At 41.6% G+C, this 19,437-nt stretch overlaps 1 protein-coding gene across 1 annotated transcript in view; it reads left to right on the forward strand.

The window, feature by feature from the left end:
* The first annotated feature begins 253 nt into the window (after positions 1-253).
* LOC131951994 (uncharacterized) overlaps positions 254-19,437 on the forward strand; it is a 75,508-nt gene continuing 56,324 nt past the window's right edge. The window contains exon 1 of the mRNA XM_059314475.1: positions 254-447. The gene's annotated coding sequence lies outside the window, so the exon portion shown is untranslated. The remainder of the gene's footprint in view (positions 448-19,437) is intronic.

Consider the following 19,437-nt stretch of genomic DNA (forward strand, 5'->3'; position numbering starts at 1 on the left):
CTGTCAGAGACAGCTGACAGACACAGGTGTTGCATGTGTGTCTCAAGTCTGTCTTAAGTCTGTCTCAGCTGTCTTATGTCTGTTGTATAAAGTCTGGTTGGATTACAGAATACTGTTATCTGTACTCCGGTGATAAACGTCTTGGATTACTGTGGATATAATCCAGACGTTTCATACCTGTTGCATCTAGGGATACACTTTGGTGGTTAAAAAATATTTCAAAAATGTATTCTTATCTTTGTGCTATGTGTTTCGATTCAAGTTTTCTGTGAATAGAGTATATGAGGATTATAAACCTTTTCTGGATACACCATTTTGTGGATTTAACCTTTTCTGATTCAAATTTTTGTGGATTTAACCTTTTGTGGATACAACTGTTTGTGGATTAACATTTTGTGGATATAACTTTTTGTGAAATCTGAAACCATCATATCAATTTCGACATCGGTAAGTCGATAGGTTTTTTGTTTTTCTTAATTGATCTAATATAAATTAATTAATTACAAAATTGTAAAGGATGAAATGTGTAATAAAACTGTTCATTTATGTGAACACATTTTTTAACATATGTGACGAGAGTTCCTAGTAATGTGTGGTCGACACACCTTGAACCAGCAGGGAGGTGACAGGTGTTGCCAAATAGGGGCAGATCTTAGCGCCATCCGCCTGAGTCAAAGAGTCAGGTACCGTCATGGTTGACTGCACACATAACTGTGGCAAGACACCTCGTCACGACAGATTCAACGCATAAATTTCGCGCAGTAATTGTTTACAGAAGTCCTCTAAATCCAAGAATCTCTTAGGAAAAAGTTAGGCTAGACTAAATAAATAGTTTTCTAGGAAATACCTAGGTGTGCCTTAATATGACGTGTACTAAGGTAGGGTTATAGATAGGGTTATTAAAAGTAAACTTCCCCTTCCAAACCTGACGGCCTATGGGGCAAGTGAAGTAGAGTTCACCTGTTTTTCTGTGACCTCGGCATATGATAATGTTATTGCCAGCGTTTAATTGGGTTAGATTAGTTTCAGGCACCTAGCTTTTTATTATGTTTTAAATTGGTTATTTTAAATTACAGACTTCGACAAGCACAGAGTGCTTTAAAAGTAGGGAAAATAAATAACATGAGATAGACTGATTAGGGTATTGGTTTTGTGATTTGATATCATAACCAGTGACGTACGGAGGATATTGTTAGGGGAGAGTAGGGTTCATAATAGATCATCACACATACACACACACACACACACATATATATATATATATATATATATATATATATATATATATATATATATATATATATATATATATAGCACAGAACACTGTTATTATATGATATTCTAAGGGTCTATATGCAAGTATTTTAAAGCGATACTGTCACTCATAAACTCAAAATCGTAAAGTAGTAAGAAACATATTTTGTAACTTTGAACATCCATGGGTTAAGGTGTGTGTGGGGGGGGGGGGAGGGGGCTTCTAACCCCAACCTATATGTTCTGCTCACGTCGTTGGTCAGAATTATGTTTTGTACAAAATGTCATGTGAGTGTCATGTATATGTCATGTTGTCATGGGTTCATCAGATCATAACAATGCCATGTCCATACAAATCTACGTTGCTATTTCTGGAATTTAAAAAAAAATGAAGTGAGCACGTCTTTCATCTAACAATATTTAACCTCTCTCTTAGCCAATGGGTGACTCTTTTTTATAAACCAAACATTGGCCATCTTGGCCAAGCTAAAACGGCCACCAATTCGCGTTACAACGCCCGCTCTTGTTTGACCTTCCTGCAAATGCCGCTATGATGCTAGAGATTACAAAATTACATAATCGCTTCCTTCATTACTCGCCAATCTTATAGCCCCCCCCCCACACACACCCTGCTCATCTTTTATATACACCCTACATCTCTAAACAAGCACCCCTACCCCCACCCTCTCCACAAATAAACGGAGATTTTTAACAAACGTGTATTTTTCGTCTAAAATATGAATTTATTTTTGAAGTTTCCGCGAACTAAAATAGATTTCTGAACCCGTCATCTCCCCCATCCCCTACCCCCACCCCCACCACCAGGACAACTTGTTGGCTTCACGATGTTGACCTATCAGATTTGACGTGTATGCTAATATGTGTGTGTCGGAGCTGAAGACGTATGTTGACATACGGCTGCCAGATTTAAACTTATCAACTGGAGAGTTAGGGACATGAGAATGTGCTTGTAGTATGTAGCGTGGGTGGAAGTGGGTGGGGGTTGGGGGGGGGGGGGGGGGTTAAGTTGTTTCAAGTCGCTAAGAGATCGGTGTTGTAAGGCATCTCATTTAACACTGTACCTTTTTGAGATGGGTTTTTCTAATGGACACGAGCGAGTTGACGAGATTCCTTCCGTAATGTTGTTGACATGGAATAAAAATGTGCTTTTTTAGATTTAGGACTATAAAACTAATAAAAGATAAAATTTTATTAAAAACTTAAGCCTAAAATTAATTCAGAAATGTAATATTTTTAGAATCAATGCTATACAAGTTGCAGATCCAGAGAACTTGAAAATAATTTGTTGAGTTTAAGGCTACATTTCTATTTATTTTCATCAAGCCTAAGTTATAACCCGATGTTTCACTTTCGTAAGACAAACATTGATTGGCTGTAAAGGAACTCCGTGATCGATTTCAGACAGCCCCACTTTATAGTTATTTTGTTTACAAAACTTTGCAGATCAAGTTTTTAAATAACTATGCAAATTTAAACACCATGACCTATTTTTTCTATTTTTAGCTTACAATGTGTACAATAAAATTAATGGCGGCCATTGTTTATGTCGCCATTACACGTGAAAACCAAATTGTTTTTGCTTTTTTTTAAATTTTTATTTAGTTACCGAAAATATTAAAAACATCAAATACATCCAATCTTTAGGAAAGTCCGAAAAAAACCAGACAGACAGGATTTTATAACCATATTAATTGTAACTACGCCGTGCAAGATTTTTAAATGAATTTATACACCTCTCGAATACCTTTGAGACTTTTCTCGCTGGTGTCCATTAAAGCTAAGTTTATCACAGAACCGGAAATGAAATTTTTTGTGGGGATGATGTCATCACTTCCTGTATTAGTTTTTTTTAAATATATTGAGGTTTTTTTAAAAAATCAGTTTTTGTTAGAATTATGGTTAATGTATTGTCGTATGGAAATTTGTAATGGGGGGGGGGGGTCCAGTTTTTCGTTATGACTATTTGAGGGTAGGATAAATAAAAATCGACATGTATACTTGCCCCCCCCCCCACTATGCTCTTTAGTCATCGTAGATCTTGTATGTTCATACCAACCCCCCCCCACCCCACACACACACACTTTTTTCCGAGGATTATCATCATATTATTTTTCGTTCGTGCCCGAGGCACATAGGGTTTCAATGACCTCAGCATACAAACGGATAGTGTGGTCAGCACTATACACAGACGCTTTTTTTCCCCGAACGTGAGGCAGGTACCCATTAGAGCTGGGTGGACACAAGGACGTTATACAGAATCAAGCCCAGGATCCGAACTCGAGCCTTTCGGATTAGCAGTCGTAAGCACTACCATCACACCACGCCGTCCCCTTCAGTCATTGTTTTATTTCCGGGCGAGACATCAAAAGATTCCGGTGTTGGAGGGTTTCGAACCAGCACTATCTAATCTATCTAGACGGGTCAGTGGTCAACTAAACGTGCAGACTGGAACTTAACTTGGATACTTCGTCGACACTCGACACGTAGGACCTGTTTGTTTACATTTAATACTTAAAGAAGGGGGAGGGGTGGGGGTGTCTGTCCATCAGTCGTCTGCTCGGCTCTACCAAAGGTGTTGATTGGTAAACAATCATCGAGGACATCCTGACACGTGCAAATCGTGTGCAGGTGCCAGCTCGCCGGGTCACGTGACTGACACCACATACACGTCATGGGAGGTTGACGTCACATGACGTCACAGAACTCAAGATAGCTGGGGGGGGGGGGCAGGGTTAGACCTTTTTGGCGATGTGGGGGGGAGTAAAGAAATATGACGCCACATATAGGTTACATTATGTAGTTAGAAAAGAAAGAAGTAAAAATATGAATTACATTAGCATTGTAAATTTTGTTTTGATTCTGCTCATTTGTTTTTCGATTGGGGGGGGGGGTTGTTTGACAAAGGAATGAAATGGAAGGTTAAAACCGCTTTAAATAATTGAAGGACGTCCACACCGATACGTTTGGTCTCTATTAGGGTTTCCAGGTGTCCAGTTTTGAACTGGACAGTCCAGTATTTAAGCAGACTGTCCAGGATAAAATAAATATAAATACTGGACAAGTATATGAATAATACTCTGTTACCCCCCTTCTTCTGCTTTGCGGCATACCTGAGAAGGGAAGGATGGAAAGGTGTCCAGTATTTTCGGAAAAGGTATCTGGCAACCCTAGTCTCTATAGCTATGCCACTCACCCCCACACAGGACACAGGCGTCTGACAAGTATTTGACCCGGGAGAATGGTGGCATTATATAGCCGGGTCTCTAATTACATGGAGGTAGGGGGTTTAAATAAATCGTTCCATTTAGCATGCCACTGTTGTTATTTATTTTATTTTATTTTATTTTTATTTTTTGCGATTATCGAGCGATGGAGAACGGCGTGGTCGTGTGAGTAGAGTATCTTACCACCAACATGAACGTTCAGAGTTCGAGTACAAAACTAACCAGAAACGTCCGGGATTGCAACTCAAAGTACAAAAAAAAAAAAAAAAAAAAAAAACACAACTATAGACGTACTCTACTGCACCTGTAGCTTTGACAGTGAGTACACAGGTATGTGGCACTTTGGGACAGTTGACTCAAACCGTCACATATTTTCTAGACTAATTGCCTCCCCCCTCTTCGTTTTGTGATCGACAACATCTACCCCCCCCCCCACCTCCCCCTTTATCCCTGGTTACGCCACTATATTTACCTAGATCTTCTTAATATATGTGTCTAATGTCCCTCAACACCCGACTGTCACACCACAAAAAGCTATACCATGCCACAAAGTAACTCAACTATTTCATTAACTATTTAATTTATCCCGTGATTTCAAATCAAGAAAACCACTATAATCCAAAAATTCAATTTCAGTTCTGCGAACCTCTTGTGTGACTATGTGTTACACATACAAGGGCAGTAACTGGTCTCTTGGTTCACCTCCTAGCGTCCCTTGATTTGTGTTAAATAATCTGATAAGGGAAGATTATCAGGTGTTACATATCCCATCAATCAAGGCTTAGGTTTCTGTACTAAATATAGAATGGAGATTGACAGAAACAATGAGAGTCGTTTATTTACAACGTATTAGGTCCTCTGACATGAGATTGTGGTTAGAGCGAAAATATATTATTTAAAATACAGTTAGGATTAGTGGTAAGGTTAGAGCGAAAATATATTATTTAAAATACAGTTAGGATTAGTGGTAAGGTTAGAGTGAAAATATATTATTTAAAATACAGTTAGGATTAGTGGTAAGGTTAGAGCGAAAATATATTATTTAAAATACAGTTAGGATTAGTTGTAAGGCTAGAGAGAAAATATATTATTTAAAATACAGTTAGGATTAGTGGTAAGGTTAGAGCGAAAATATATTATTTAAAATACAGTTAGGATTAGTGGTAAGGTTAGAGCGTAAATATATTATTTAAAATACAGTTAGGATTAGTGGTAAGGTTAGGGTTAAAAGTTGAAGTTAGAAATTGAGTGAGGGTAAAAAATTTTGGTAGGAATTGAGGTTATGTCTAGGGGTAGTGTTATAAGGTTATCGTAAAAAAAATAATTAATACCAAGTTAAAGAGGGGGTGGGATTGTGTGTGATGGGGGGGGGGAACTCTAGCAGGTCACGTCGTTTATTTAACATTAACGTCTGCAGAATTTTAATGGCGTCTGCTAAGCAACCCAAAAAAATATATTTGACAACGTGGCCCACAAAAAGTGTCGGTCGACAACTGGGACGCACATAAATTGTCCCGGGGGGGGGGGGGGGGGGTGTAGTGCAATATAACTTGAGCACGCAAAAAATGTCTGTATTTTGAGATCTGGTATGTACATCATTGCATTTGAAGAATGTGAGTCCATAGAATTGTGCCTGTGTATCTAACCATTGTGTGGACGTGTCTGCAGACTTCAGAGGTCTGTGGAATCGTTGACCGAATTGTTCAAGCAGACGTCACGTTAAAAAATGAGACATTTTGTCAAGACCACGTGATGTAGATGTCGTCTGGCTTCAAATCTCGGTCGGTCAACTCTCGTCTGGTTAAGTTTAAAATTGTTCGGGTTAGAGATTATCTAAGCGTTGGTTAAGTTCCCCTTCCAAACCTGACACTCTATATGGCAAGTGAAGCAGAATGGCCTGAGCATATTGTTAGCATTATGTCCAGCAACCTTTACTTTCCCTAACGTGAGTTAAGTACCCATCAGAGTTGGGTGGACTCAGGGACGGTCTACTGACTTCAACCCGGATTCGAACTTAAGACTTTCGTGGTAGCAGTCTAGATCTCTATCGCTAGGCCACTCCATCCTAAGTATTGTTATTAAACTAGTATATTTATCGGCAATAATCTCCATATTAAAGTGGGTTTCTGTAGAATGGTCTACATACCGGCATGAAAATAAAATAAAATAAGGACTATGGAAAGTGAAGCAAGGGTTTCAGGACCTACATGGGCTCAAATAAAGAGAGCTACCAAAAACAAAGTCAGGTAGAGATGTATAGCTCCAGCTCTTTGCTACAAATGGGCTTCATGGATTTGATCAAGGCATGGGAATAAAACCAAGCAATCCTGGAGAAGGAGAGGTTGCGGGGCTTACGTTAGCTCCACTAAAGAGAGATGCCCAAAACAGAGTCTGGTAGAGATGTGTAGCTTCACGGGATTAAATCAAGGTATGAAACCGAAACAGTGGAAGACTTTACGTTGGATTAAAAAATGTTGCAGTGAGACAGCCCTAATGTAACAACCCACTCGTAATGTTCCATTCAGTTAACTCACGTTCTTGCAGGCGTCATCGCAAGTTACATACCCTACTCCTTTTACGAAACTTTTCATGTCTAGTGTGTTCATTAATTTAAACAATGTAACAATCAGTCAAAACACTTTATATATATATATATATATATATATATATATATATATATATATATATATATATATATATATATCTTATAAATCAAAAAGTAAATATTCCTCTATACACCTAGCGATCCATTGGGAAGATGAAGCAGAGTTCATATGTTTCTTGACCTCGGCATATGAAGGGATGGTGGGTTCTGCACTTTGCCCAGCCGCCTTTATATTTCCAAACATAAGTCAGGTTCCCATCAGAGCGAGTGGACTCAATGACGTCCTACAGTCACAAGCCCGAAGTGAGATTCGAACTCGAGACCTTCGGGTAAGCAGTCAAACGTTCTACCAGGAATGTATATAATAACAACATAATTCCAGTTGGAATTCCAGTACGACACGCTTATACACACACGTTGACTAGACGACGAATTCGTTCCCGTTTTAATGTATTAATACAACGTCTGTACGTCTAGTAAGTGGTCCGTGATAATATTTTTAACTGCAAAAAAGCACCACACAGATTTGCGAAAAATACTAATTCAAAAAAAATCAATGAACTTTTTAAAAGTGTAAAGATAGTTAACGTTATAATAATAGCCTTTTCGATTTAAATTCGCATTAACTAACACTTCCGGTCGACTTATTTCCTGTCAACAGTGTCGTTACCATGGTAACAGTTTAAAAACCGATACGATAACAAAAATCTATTTTTAGATAACGTTGCGAGGAGTGGATTTTAAAAAGTGAAACAGGAATTATACTCGGAGCTGGAGAAATAAAAATTTTCGTGTGTGTTTGGGTTTTTGGGGAATGTATGTGTAAGTATCATGATAAGTTTTCATATAAAAAATTATCATGATACTTTTGATACAGGACTTGACTAAACAAACAGAATAAGATTTTGTTGTGGGTGGGTGGCGGTGGCTGGGCGCGAACTCACGACGCCTATGTGATAACGTGTGATAATCTGACCTGCTGTTAAAGGGTGTTAAGATAATTTTGTAGTGTAGGCCCTGGGGTGAGGACGCGGGGAGGGGAGGGGAGCTTGATGTTGGTGAGAAGGGAGATGTGTATATAGTTGGTGGAACGATGTGTACATAGGGGGAGGGGTGTTTGGTGGAATACGGGGAGGGGGAGTTGAGGCTAAATGAGGTGGAGGGGGAGCTGATGTTAAATTTGGGTAGGGAGAGGTGTGGTTAAATGTAGGGAGTGGAGATTAAGGTTTATGTGGGAAGGGGGGGGGGGGTTTACGGTTGGATGTAGAATAATTGTTAGTGCTGCATCTAGTTGATGGGAGGTTAGGGGAGGCAGGGGGTGGGGGCAGATAACTGAGATTTAAAGGGGATAGGGAGTAAGAACTGAGTAGATGTTGTTGATAGCCCGGCAATGTCTCGTGTATCCAGCGGCCGTCTGCCCATCTTGTCTAATTGACGCTGGGGGCCTGTATTCGTCTAATTGACCCCTTGACCCCGGCCCCCACACTGCCTGTAGCCGTATCTCCGTGAACTCTGTGACCCGGAAACGCGAGCCGCCGCAGACGAATTTTGAAGCCAGGCTAGAGGTCTAGATGAGCGCTTGTCTTCATTTGTCCCGTGCTCACCCATGTCAAGATTAGCGCGGGGATTAGCGTCGAGGTGGGGGTGGGGGTGGTACAAATTGTCGTCTGCCCGACCTCCAGCAACTCCAGAAACGGGGGGGGGGGGGGGAGTGGAGGGAGGTGCTAATGTAACGACAAAAGTTCTCCTTCAATAGTTGAACTCCGTTGTTCTATCTTTCAAACTTTGATTAGCAAACGCATGCTAAACATATCCTTTTTTGTAATGTTCAATTGTATTTTTAGCCACTATAGAAATGTGTGGGTAATAAATGGTCGGGTGGTAGCGCATCACTGCTAACCTGAATGTCTCGAGTTGGTTTCCCAGACCGGAGTAGGAAGAGCGACCCTGTGTCCAGCAGTCCTGATCAGGGAAAGCGACGATTGCAAGGTATATAGCAGACCTAGCTATCCAATCATGTACCAACCTAGGTCTCGCTGCAATTTATTGTCACCACTTTTTATATAGAAAGGTCCACCTGCCCCACCTAAAAGTAATAGATCCTTAGATGTCATAATTTGGGATGAAATATAGCTGATACAATCACCCTTCTTTGTTTAACCCCCTCTCCCTGTTTAAAATTCCAAGCGCCCCAACCCCATCCACACTCATACCAACCACCACCAACGAAAAAGCGTCTATTATTCAAGCCAGTGGCGAAATCTTTTAATCACGAAATGTCCAACTTTATTCTTTTACTCATGTGTTGCGTTCAAACTGCAGGTGTTCAACATGTTTTGGCTGTGTCCAGACTGTACACATAGCGAGACGTGAACACGGTGCACATTGCACGGTGCACAATGCGAATGTGTTGCCGTAGAGTGTACAAGAATGTAAATGGCGCTGGGTGGAGCTTAACACCAGCGTGTTGGTGTGAAGAGGGCGAAAACACAGACCAACAGCCGACAGTAAGACAAATCACAGACAAACACACACCACCACACCCCGCCACACACACCTATCTTATCTAAAAACGTTTTATGCTGACAAATGAAGAAATACACAGCCTGAATATGTGCATGTTTTAAGTTGTTTTTCTCTACTAACATTTCGTCAAACATAAAGTAATTTTCTGACATTCTAACCGGCATTTAATCATTTCAGGTGACAGGTGACACTCCTCCCCTCCCCAAACCCCCCCCCCCCCACCCCACTCACAGATTTCTTGTTTTCTCCCATGCATTAGGGTGTCAGATAATTAACGATGATTACAGTAATTAAAACAGGAGCCGGCGGTTTCCTTCACCGTCGTTTGACAAGTTTATAATTCTATCAAGTTTTTATCAAGTTTCTTGTTTCTTTATCAAGTCTTTACTTGCTGTTAACTTGTCAACTATTCTTAGCATGCGTTTTGTTGTCGATTCTTGTAAAACCTCCGGTCATGTGGCGCTGTCTTGTGGTGTGGTGTATGTGTGGTACAGGTGTGGTATAGATGTGGTATAGGTGTGGTACAGGTGTGGTACAGGTGTGGTACAGGCGTGGTATATATATATATATATATATATATATATATATATACATATATATAATTATATATAGACATATGTGGCAGTTGTCTAGAGGTTTCCTACACTTATAGTTGTAACAACAAACACAGACATGCGGCAGACGTTACTCAACTATCAGACACAAGCAGACGATAAAGGAGGCCATGCTACAGATCTGCTTGTAATCCGAGTGCCTATTAACCTCACTGTGCAGACGCAACGCTGTGGGGTGGGGGGTCAGGGAGGGGAGGGGAGCTAGGGGGGAAGGGTGAGATAGATATGTTTGATTGTTGAAGGTCAGGGTTTGGCGTTGAATAAAATGAGGTGATGTGGGGTGGGGGTGTAGTTCTATTCATTTCTACACCTGTGAGTGTACATAAAGATGTCTGCCTGGGTTTTTGCAGAAACTCACGACTGAGCGATGTTCATTAAGGGGAGATAGCTCATCCCATGAAGTAATTATACAGGGTAGATAACTTGTGTTATGAATTTTGATTGCTTTTTATATTCTTTATCAGACATTTTCTATCGTAAACTATATCTGTTATTTTTTTAGAACAAATTATAGAAATTAATAACTGTTACATAAGGCATTTAAATATGTTATACAACTTATTTTATCTAATAGTTTAGTTTTGCTAACGAAGACCATAAGTCTCTCATTCACTATTTTCTTTTTTAATTAGAATTCTTTATTATAACATTTACTTTCTCTTAAAGATAAATTCCGATACAATTATTTCATTTTTGCAATTATATAAAATCTGAAAACATATTGAGAACATAAAATAAAGACGAAAAGGATCCTTTCCGTTTATAAATAGACTCAAATAAAATAATAATTACACTATATCCGCTCTGCTCTTTCAATCATTTTATTCAAATCATCAGTCCGTAGTGTAATTGCACGGGATGTCTTTATCAGATCCACTCTTCTATCTCCCTCCAGTCTCCCATGATTCCCCTCTCACATGTACAACCCTCACCTGTACTTCCCTCCATCGTTTTATGCCATTTGGCATTTCCACCTCCCCCCCATCACGTGTGTGAGTGCTAGCACGTGCATGAATGATATCAGGGTGAGTCCACTATGCTGTCAGACTAGTTGTGTTACTGCATCAGTGCTCCGTCATAGAGACTGGGTGATCTCAACACAACTAATATAATGCTATAATGCAATTGATGCAGTTAACCCTTTAAACCCTGTCTTGCAGGTTTAATCGTACCTTCATCGTAAATTAACCCTGCGATTAGACTAACCTGGTTGACGGAGCACTCGCCAATAGACAGGGGCATTAAAACCCACCAATAGGGCATAGATAGGGCATATCCTGAGAAGAAAAAGAGGACACCATCGCCAGGAGAGCGCGAGACTGGAGTCCGCAGGTGAAGAGAAGGGTAGGCCGGTCAAGGAGATCCTAGAGGGGGACACGGCGAGGGCTGGGGGGAGGGGGGGGGGGCTTACGTGGGCGCAAATAAAGAGAGCCGCCCAAAAACGATGGCGTCGTTTTTTTTAACAACCAAATGTGCAATAAAATACAGGCCTCACCCCCCCCCCTATAACCACCTACCCTTCTAAATTTTTCGCCTTGGTGCCAACCCTTATTTACTGTACCAGCTATTGACTGATAGATAAGAGGTTAGGATTAGAGTATAGTGTAAGGATTTGGGGTAAGCTTATGGTTAATTTTTTAAACTAGCCCAAGAGTTAGATAGTATCGATACCTGCTGAAATTGAATCGATACGCAATGTCTGTTTAGAAGTTTCTTTTTTTGTTAACATTACAAAGCCTTTCTTTGTGCAAGATGTGTAGGTGTATATGTGTAGGTGAATATGAGAAGTAGGTATCGCCTCCCTTGTTGTATTTCTGTTGAACGTACTTATCCCCCTTGTACAGATACTCAGACCGACTTGTGTAAGCACACCCCCCCCCCCTGTCCCCACAATGACTAAGTTTCCAAAATGGCGTTGTGTTTATTTGCTCAGCTTACAAGATCGTAGAGACTTCTCTGGTTTGATCTGTTACATAGACCGGCATTACGTTCCATGGTTGGTAATACAGGTGCCGGACCAGGTGTGTCTAGTGCCGGACCATGTGTGTCTAGTGCCGCATCATGTGTGTCTAGTGCCGGACCAGGTGTGTCTAGTGCCGGACCAGGTGTGTCTAGTGCCGGACCAGGTGTGTCTAGTGCCGAACCAGGTGTGTCTAGTGCCGCATCATGTGTGTCTAGTGCCGGACCAGGTGTGTCTAGTGCCGGACCAGGTGTGTCTAGTGCCGGACCAGGTGTGTCTAGTGCCGGACCAGGTGTGTCTAGTGCCGGACCAGGTGTGTCTAGTGCCGGACCAGGTGTGTCTAGTGCCGGACCAGGTGTGTCTAGTGCCGGACCAGGTGTGTCTAGTGCCGGACCAGGTGTGTCTAGTGCCGGACCAGGTGTGTCTAGTGCCGGACCAGGTGTGTCTAGTGCCGGGCAGTGTGTCTAGTGCCGGGCCAGGTGTGTCTAGTGCCGGACCAGGTGTGTCTAGTGCCGGGCAGGTGTGTCTAGTGCCGGACCAGGTGTGTCTAGTGCCGGACCAGGTGTGTCTAGTGCCGCATCATGTGTGTCTAGTGCCGGACCAGGTGTGTCTAGTGCCGGACCAGGTGTGTCTAGTGCCGGACCAGGTGTGTCTAGTGCCGGACCAGGTGTGTCTAGTGCCGAACCAGGTGTGTCTAGTGCTGAACCAGGTGTGTCTAGTGCCGGACCATGTGTACCTGCCGGACCAGGTGTGTCTAGTGCCGGACCAGGTGTGTCTAGTGCCGCATCATGTGTGTCTAGTGCCGGACCAGGTGTGTCTAGTGCCGGACCAGGTGTGTCTAGTGCCGGACCAGGTGTGTCTAGTGCCGGACCAGGTGTGTCTAGTGCCGCATCATGTGTGTCTAGTGCCGGACCAGGTGTGTCTAGTGCCGGACCAGGTGTGTCTAGTGCCGCATCATGTGTGTCTAGTGCCGGACCAGGTGTGTCTAGTGCCGGACCAGGTGTGTCTAGTGCCTGACCAGGTGTGTCTAGTGCCGGACCAGGTGTGTCTAGTGCCGGACCAAATATAGCTAGTGCCAGATCCGGTGTGCTAATTGCCGGACACGGTGGAGCTAGTCCCACTGTAGAACCAACAGAAATAAAACATCTACCTCACAATTAACTAGTCATTACAACACTCCAACATTTGGCTTGCGATTATCTCAAGTACTAGTAGAAGCCTGTCGAAAATGAGACATGTTATGTTTACATTTTCCCATCATAATTGACTGAAGCACATTATAACTGAGAACTGTATGTCATAAATGATCGTAGATAACCCAATACTCCCACCACTTCAAGGGATAATCTCACCATCACTATCGCTGTATGAAATATCCGAAACGCTAAACTTAAAATCAACTCACGCCGTAGGTTAACATGGCTTGTGTTCATTCCAACGTTCTTTTTTTTTTCAAATATTTTAATGCTTTTTTTTTTTTTTTTTTTTTTTTTTTTTTTTTTTTTTTTTTTTTTTTTTTGGTCTCACGGTTGTGAATTGGTCGTGGAATCGTTGGTCGAGAGCATGTTAATGGCGCGCCTCTAGAGAAATACAGATGTTTGTTTAGAGCGTTTTTATGCGCACTTGGTGAGAAACACAAACGGCATCTGTTTCATTTTTTATTCATGAAATTTTGTGTCCATTTTGTACGAATAAAACAGTTTCACTCATGCTTTTCGTTTAGTTACATTGCACAGTTTTTATTTTAGAGTGTCTATTTTTTACGATACATGATTGTAAGTCGCAAATACAAAAATCTCCATTTCGTTACAAGCTCACATATTTACTTCCCTTTGTATTGAATCTGTGTAAATTACATTAACAATGGGCCGCAATTCATTCATAACTGGTAAAGGGAGAAAATCTTTAAATATAGGAACTAAAAAACACAATAATTAATTAATCTATTATATGAAAGGTATAAATTGTGCCGTACGTATGTACGTCCGACCGAATATATATGTTTATGGTTGCAAGGGTTAGGGATATATATATATATATATATATATATATATATATATATATATATATATATATATATATATATATATATATATATATATATATATATATATATATATATATATATATATATATATATATATATATATATATATATATATATATATATATATATATATATTTGCATATCAACGTTTAATCGTAAATTTTTAATTATCCGCAAACCCGAGAGCGCCGGGTATATCCAGCTTGTATCCACCCTTCTCAATGTACCTGCATCCTAGTCATGCAAAACGTTTCACCTTCACCTAGAAGCGCAACTTTCGTTTCATCTGACAAAAAAATCTGGGAAATTGGTTTTTTGGTACATTTTATTTCAATAACTAGTTGTCAAAACATTGTTAGTGTGCAGTGTAGCTTACATTACTATCTGCTTACATTTGTTAACACATTACACCAATGTTAGGGTGCATCCTCGCTAACTTACATTTACATCAATGCCAGCTTACATTCCCACTAATTTACACTAACACCAAAGTACCTTGAACCATCTACTTACACTTACAATGCTAGCTTACATTATCACTAAATTACACCAATTGGTGATAACAACAACGTACACTTACACCAGCGCTAACTTACATCCCCACCAACTTACACTTACACCAATGCTAGCTTACATCCCCACCAACTGATATCAATGCTAGCTTACACTTACACTTACAACTTACACTTACACCAATGCTTACATCACGCCAATGACTAACTGTTCACCTGGTCTGGTGCACTAAAGACAATAGAACCTAACCTCAACTATGTGTCCTTCGATACTCAACCTCTACGCCCCTACCTGCATCCTACCTGCAACCTACCTGCATCTCTAGCACACCTGCATCTCTAGCACACCTGCACTATCTGGCACACAACTCTACCTGCGACAGTGATAGGTGCTGTGTCTGCCGTCTCCTGGCGTACAAACCAATCAGTCATTACGTTAATAAGTCACGGGTAACGCTAGCGTTAGGCTAATTATTTCACGCATGAGTGATTTCATACACGGATTGTGTTTAGGTGAGTGATGTGGCACGTGTGATTTGTTTTCCTCTAGTTGTGTTCATAGTATTTCAACCTACATTGTTTTCACAGCGTCCTACGATATATTTGTAAATATTATATATATATATATATATATGTATATATATATATATATATATATATATATATTGTTACGACCACCTGGTGTTTAACCTGGGCTGACCCATATGTTGGGGTAGCGATCTCACGCTCATCCATCAACCTGGCGGTGGTCAGAGGCTGACCAGTGCTGGCCGTGAGAACCTTTGGGCCGTGACGGCCACACCGGATTGGGTACCACGCTGTGGGCAATGCATACCTGGTGTCTTGGGGGACTCGGCTATTAACGTGGCCAACAGCCCATAAATTACCTGGTGACACCACGGGCTGACCGTTGATGCTTGATCTAGGCTAGTGACGGTCCGTGTTTTACGGCTGGGAAAACCTTCCAGTTCGCACAGGGCCGAGATGGACGGTCATGTCCTGACCTGACCTGACCTGGGGGTCAGGCTCGATTAACAAGGTTCCCACACTAGTCTGGGACGACTTGAGTACTTTAGGAGGGTAGACCGGAGACTAGGGGGACACGGACACACTCGACAGACACTCTAGGACACACAGACACTCGGGACACACACACGGAGACGGACGGACGTCTCGGATAGCTAGGTTTAGGGGAGACAGACACGGGTCGTCTCTGTGAGCTAGTGGAAAGCCACGACATGTCTTAGACTTAGGCTAGGCTAGACGGTTAGGGACAAGTAGGGTAGTCGTTCTAAGAACTTTAGTTGTTGTAGTTACTTGTGTATATTTCTGATTGTTGTACTTCGGTGGCGGGTTAATGTGAGATGTTGTATTTTGTGGCGAATAAATAGAGATTACTGAAGTTGGCTTTTATTTATTTTTATTTTTCTTCTTCTTGTTTACGATCCCCTGACTAGTTCGAAAGGATTAGAGAAGGGGGTACGTAACAATTGGCGGCTAGAGTCCGGGATAGTACAGACAACGAGTTGAATAGTTTCTTTTGATGCCATTTTCAGTTGGGGGCTCACGAGCTTGTGTTTTAGTTTTAAGTTTTAGAAGTAGTGAGAGTAAAGTTGTTCACGGAATCAGGAGAGTTTTCCAAACATTGAGTAAGTAGCGAGCTTATCACCTTTGTATTGACACTGAGTTTATTTTGCTTGATTTTTATGTTGGTCCAGTAGAGCTGGAATTTTTTTTGTTGATTCAGTATAGCTGGAGGGATTAATGCCCAGTATACTCGAATATTTTTGTGTGGTCCAGTGGAACTGGAGTGTTCGGGTTTATTCAGTACAGCTGGAGGGTCATTCCCAGGTACGTGAATAAATTCGTAAATTTTATTTGGTTTGCTCAGTATAGCTGGAGGGTCAATTCCCAGTATACGTGAGTGAATCGTTTGTGATCCAGTGTAGCTGGATATCTTAGTTTGGTTGGCCCAGTATAGCTGGTGTCTACCTGTTTCAAGTGTCAAAGGTGATAGCCCTACTTTTAATGTTTAAGTTAAAGTTTTTGTTGTGAGCCACATTTTTTAGTAGTTAACCGCCACCATTTAGCTGGATAAGTTCCGTAAGTGTGAATCATGGACGTAATGAGTTTTATTGAGTGTCCAACTCTAGAAGTTTTAGACAGGTTTTGTCGCTTAGAGTTGTTGTGTCTAGTTGAGGAGCTAGGACTAGAGGTTGATGTCTCGGATAGAGATAGAGCTCTACGAGATCATATTTGTGTTGAGTTGGTAAATACAGGTAGATTAGAGGAGGAGTGTCTAGACTCTATAGAATATTATGAGATCGGGCGTATTAGGGTTGAAGAAATTGAGAGAGAGTTTCAAGTTATGATGTTAGAGATCGCGAGAGAAAAAGAGGATAAGTTGTTAGAGATCAGGAGGGATATATTCATGTCAGAATCTTGGAAGGAAATTAACATTAAAAGTTTAGAGAAACTGTTCGGACATGAAATTAAACTATTAGAGATCAGGAGGGAACGGGATTTACTTAGGCTATGGGAGGAGGCGCAGATTAGTGGGTTGTTTGACTTTCCAGAATCTGTCTCTGTTTTCTCTCAGGCTAGTGTAGTAGTTTCCGAGGATCGGTATAGAGATGAAGATAGTTTGTTGTCTGATAGAGTAGGTAGTGAGTTTTGTCAGTCTCAGACTAAGGCTGCCACTAGCTTTGGCTCAGTCCCTGAAGTCGACTCTAACCTAGCAGAACCAGCACAAACGTCAAAACGTGCTGATAGCTTACGAGTCGAAAGTTGTCTGCCGACAAGTACTGAAGGCAGTCAGCAAATTATTGGTTTAGATAAAATCACGGCGACCACTCTGTTATTGGCCAGTCATGAAAAGGGGCTGTCAATATCTGACCCAGTGGATACAACCACCGATGATATAACGGCAACCACTCTGATGTTGACCAGTCATGAAAAGGGGCAGTCAATATCAGAACCAGTGGTTACAACCCCCGCTGAAATCACGGTAACCACCGAGAGAGTGAATACCCATGAGAACAGGCTGTCCTCGTCTGAACCTGAACCAGTAACTGTATCTGATCAAGACCTTACTACTTGTGGTCTTGAAGGCGTCATGACCTCACCTGGAGGTCACGTGGATGGTGTTCTACATCCAGAGATAGACGAGTCAACGAATCTTTTGCCAGCCTCGGTAACAGACGAAATTGTTACCCATTGTCTTGGAGGTGAGCCTAACACGGGCTGTCCTCCCATGATCCCAGCAGTATTTGATTTCTCCCCGACCAAGTCCAGCAACCTGGAGGCCATGACCTCACCTGGAGGTCACGTGGATGGTGTTTTACATCCAGAGATCGAGGAGACGGTGAATCTTTTGTCCGCGTCGGCGACGAGCCAAGTCATTACCTCTTGTTTTGGAGTTGAGCCTAACTCAGGCTTCCCTCCCCTTATCTCGGAGCTGATTTATTGTTCTTTGACCGACCCGGGGAAGATCGGTAATGTGACCTCAGCGGGTCACACTTCTCCCGTCAACCGAGAATGTGTACATGTGAGCGCATATCACCTCACTTTCACAGAGACGGGGCGTGAAATCGACCTCTCTTTGTGCGGCTCGGTGTATTTGTTGTGGGCGGATAATATCTCCGTCACTAAAATTGTGCTGCGACGTTATAAAGTTCGGCTAAAGATTTATATTTACGAACTCATGATGACCCGCAAGACGGAAACATAAGGACAATGTGTACCTTTGAGTTTCAAGCCTGTTATAGAACTGTTTCCTATATTGACTGTTTCATGTTTTCCCAGGATGCAAGTGTTCTAATCAAAATGAACTGTTTTTAGGCTTAAAGAATGTACCTTTTACATGTCTTGTTTGAAAAAAAAAATTGTTATTAATGTTTTACATGCTGTTGAATTCGTGACAGTTTTTAATTGTATTGACAAGTTTTGTTGACTGATGACGTAACTATCAGTAAAACGAAGACTGTTGGTTTTCAATCTTAGCATTATTTGCGACAGTGACACATGTGTTGCAGATTTGCTGTTTTATTTACTTTGATGTCTATGTTTGATGACATTGTGTTTGGGGTATTTAGTCAAACTTGCTATTGTGACTAAATCATTCACGTTTCTTATCTTTTTAGTAATGATTATGTTAAATGGATTTAGTCCCATTTAGGTTTATTCTGGGACTTTTGAGGAATTGTGAGATTGGTATGGTTGTCTAGTAAGAGAGGTTCAATTAATTCACCATGTGGTGGCGAATTAATTTCTTGAAGGGTGGGGGTGTTACGACCACCTGGTGTTTAACCTGGGCTGACCCATATGTTGGGGTAGCGATCTCACGCTCATCCATCAACCTGGCGGTGGTCAGAGGCTGACCAGTGCTGGCCGTGAGAACCTTTGGGCCGTGACGGCCACACCGGATTGGGTACCACGCTGTGGGCAATGCATACCTGGTGTCTTGGGGGACTCGGCTATTAACGTGGCCAACAGCCCATAAATTACCTGGTGACACCACGGGCTGACCGTTGATGCTTGATCTAGGCTAGTGACGGTCCGTGTTTTACGGCTGGGAAAACCTTCCAGTTCGCACAGGGCCGAGATGGACGGTCATGTCCTGACCTGACCTGACCTGGGGGTCAGGCTCGATTAACAAGGTTCCCACACTAGTCT

This window comes from Physella acuta, unplaced genomic scaffold, assembly GCF_028476545.2.
Source record: "Physella acuta isolate Inbredline_101_S28 unplaced genomic scaffold, ASM2847654v3 ptg000844l, whole genome shotgun sequence".
Lineage (NCBI taxonomy): Eukaryota > Metazoa > Mollusca > Gastropoda > Physidae > Physella > Physella acuta.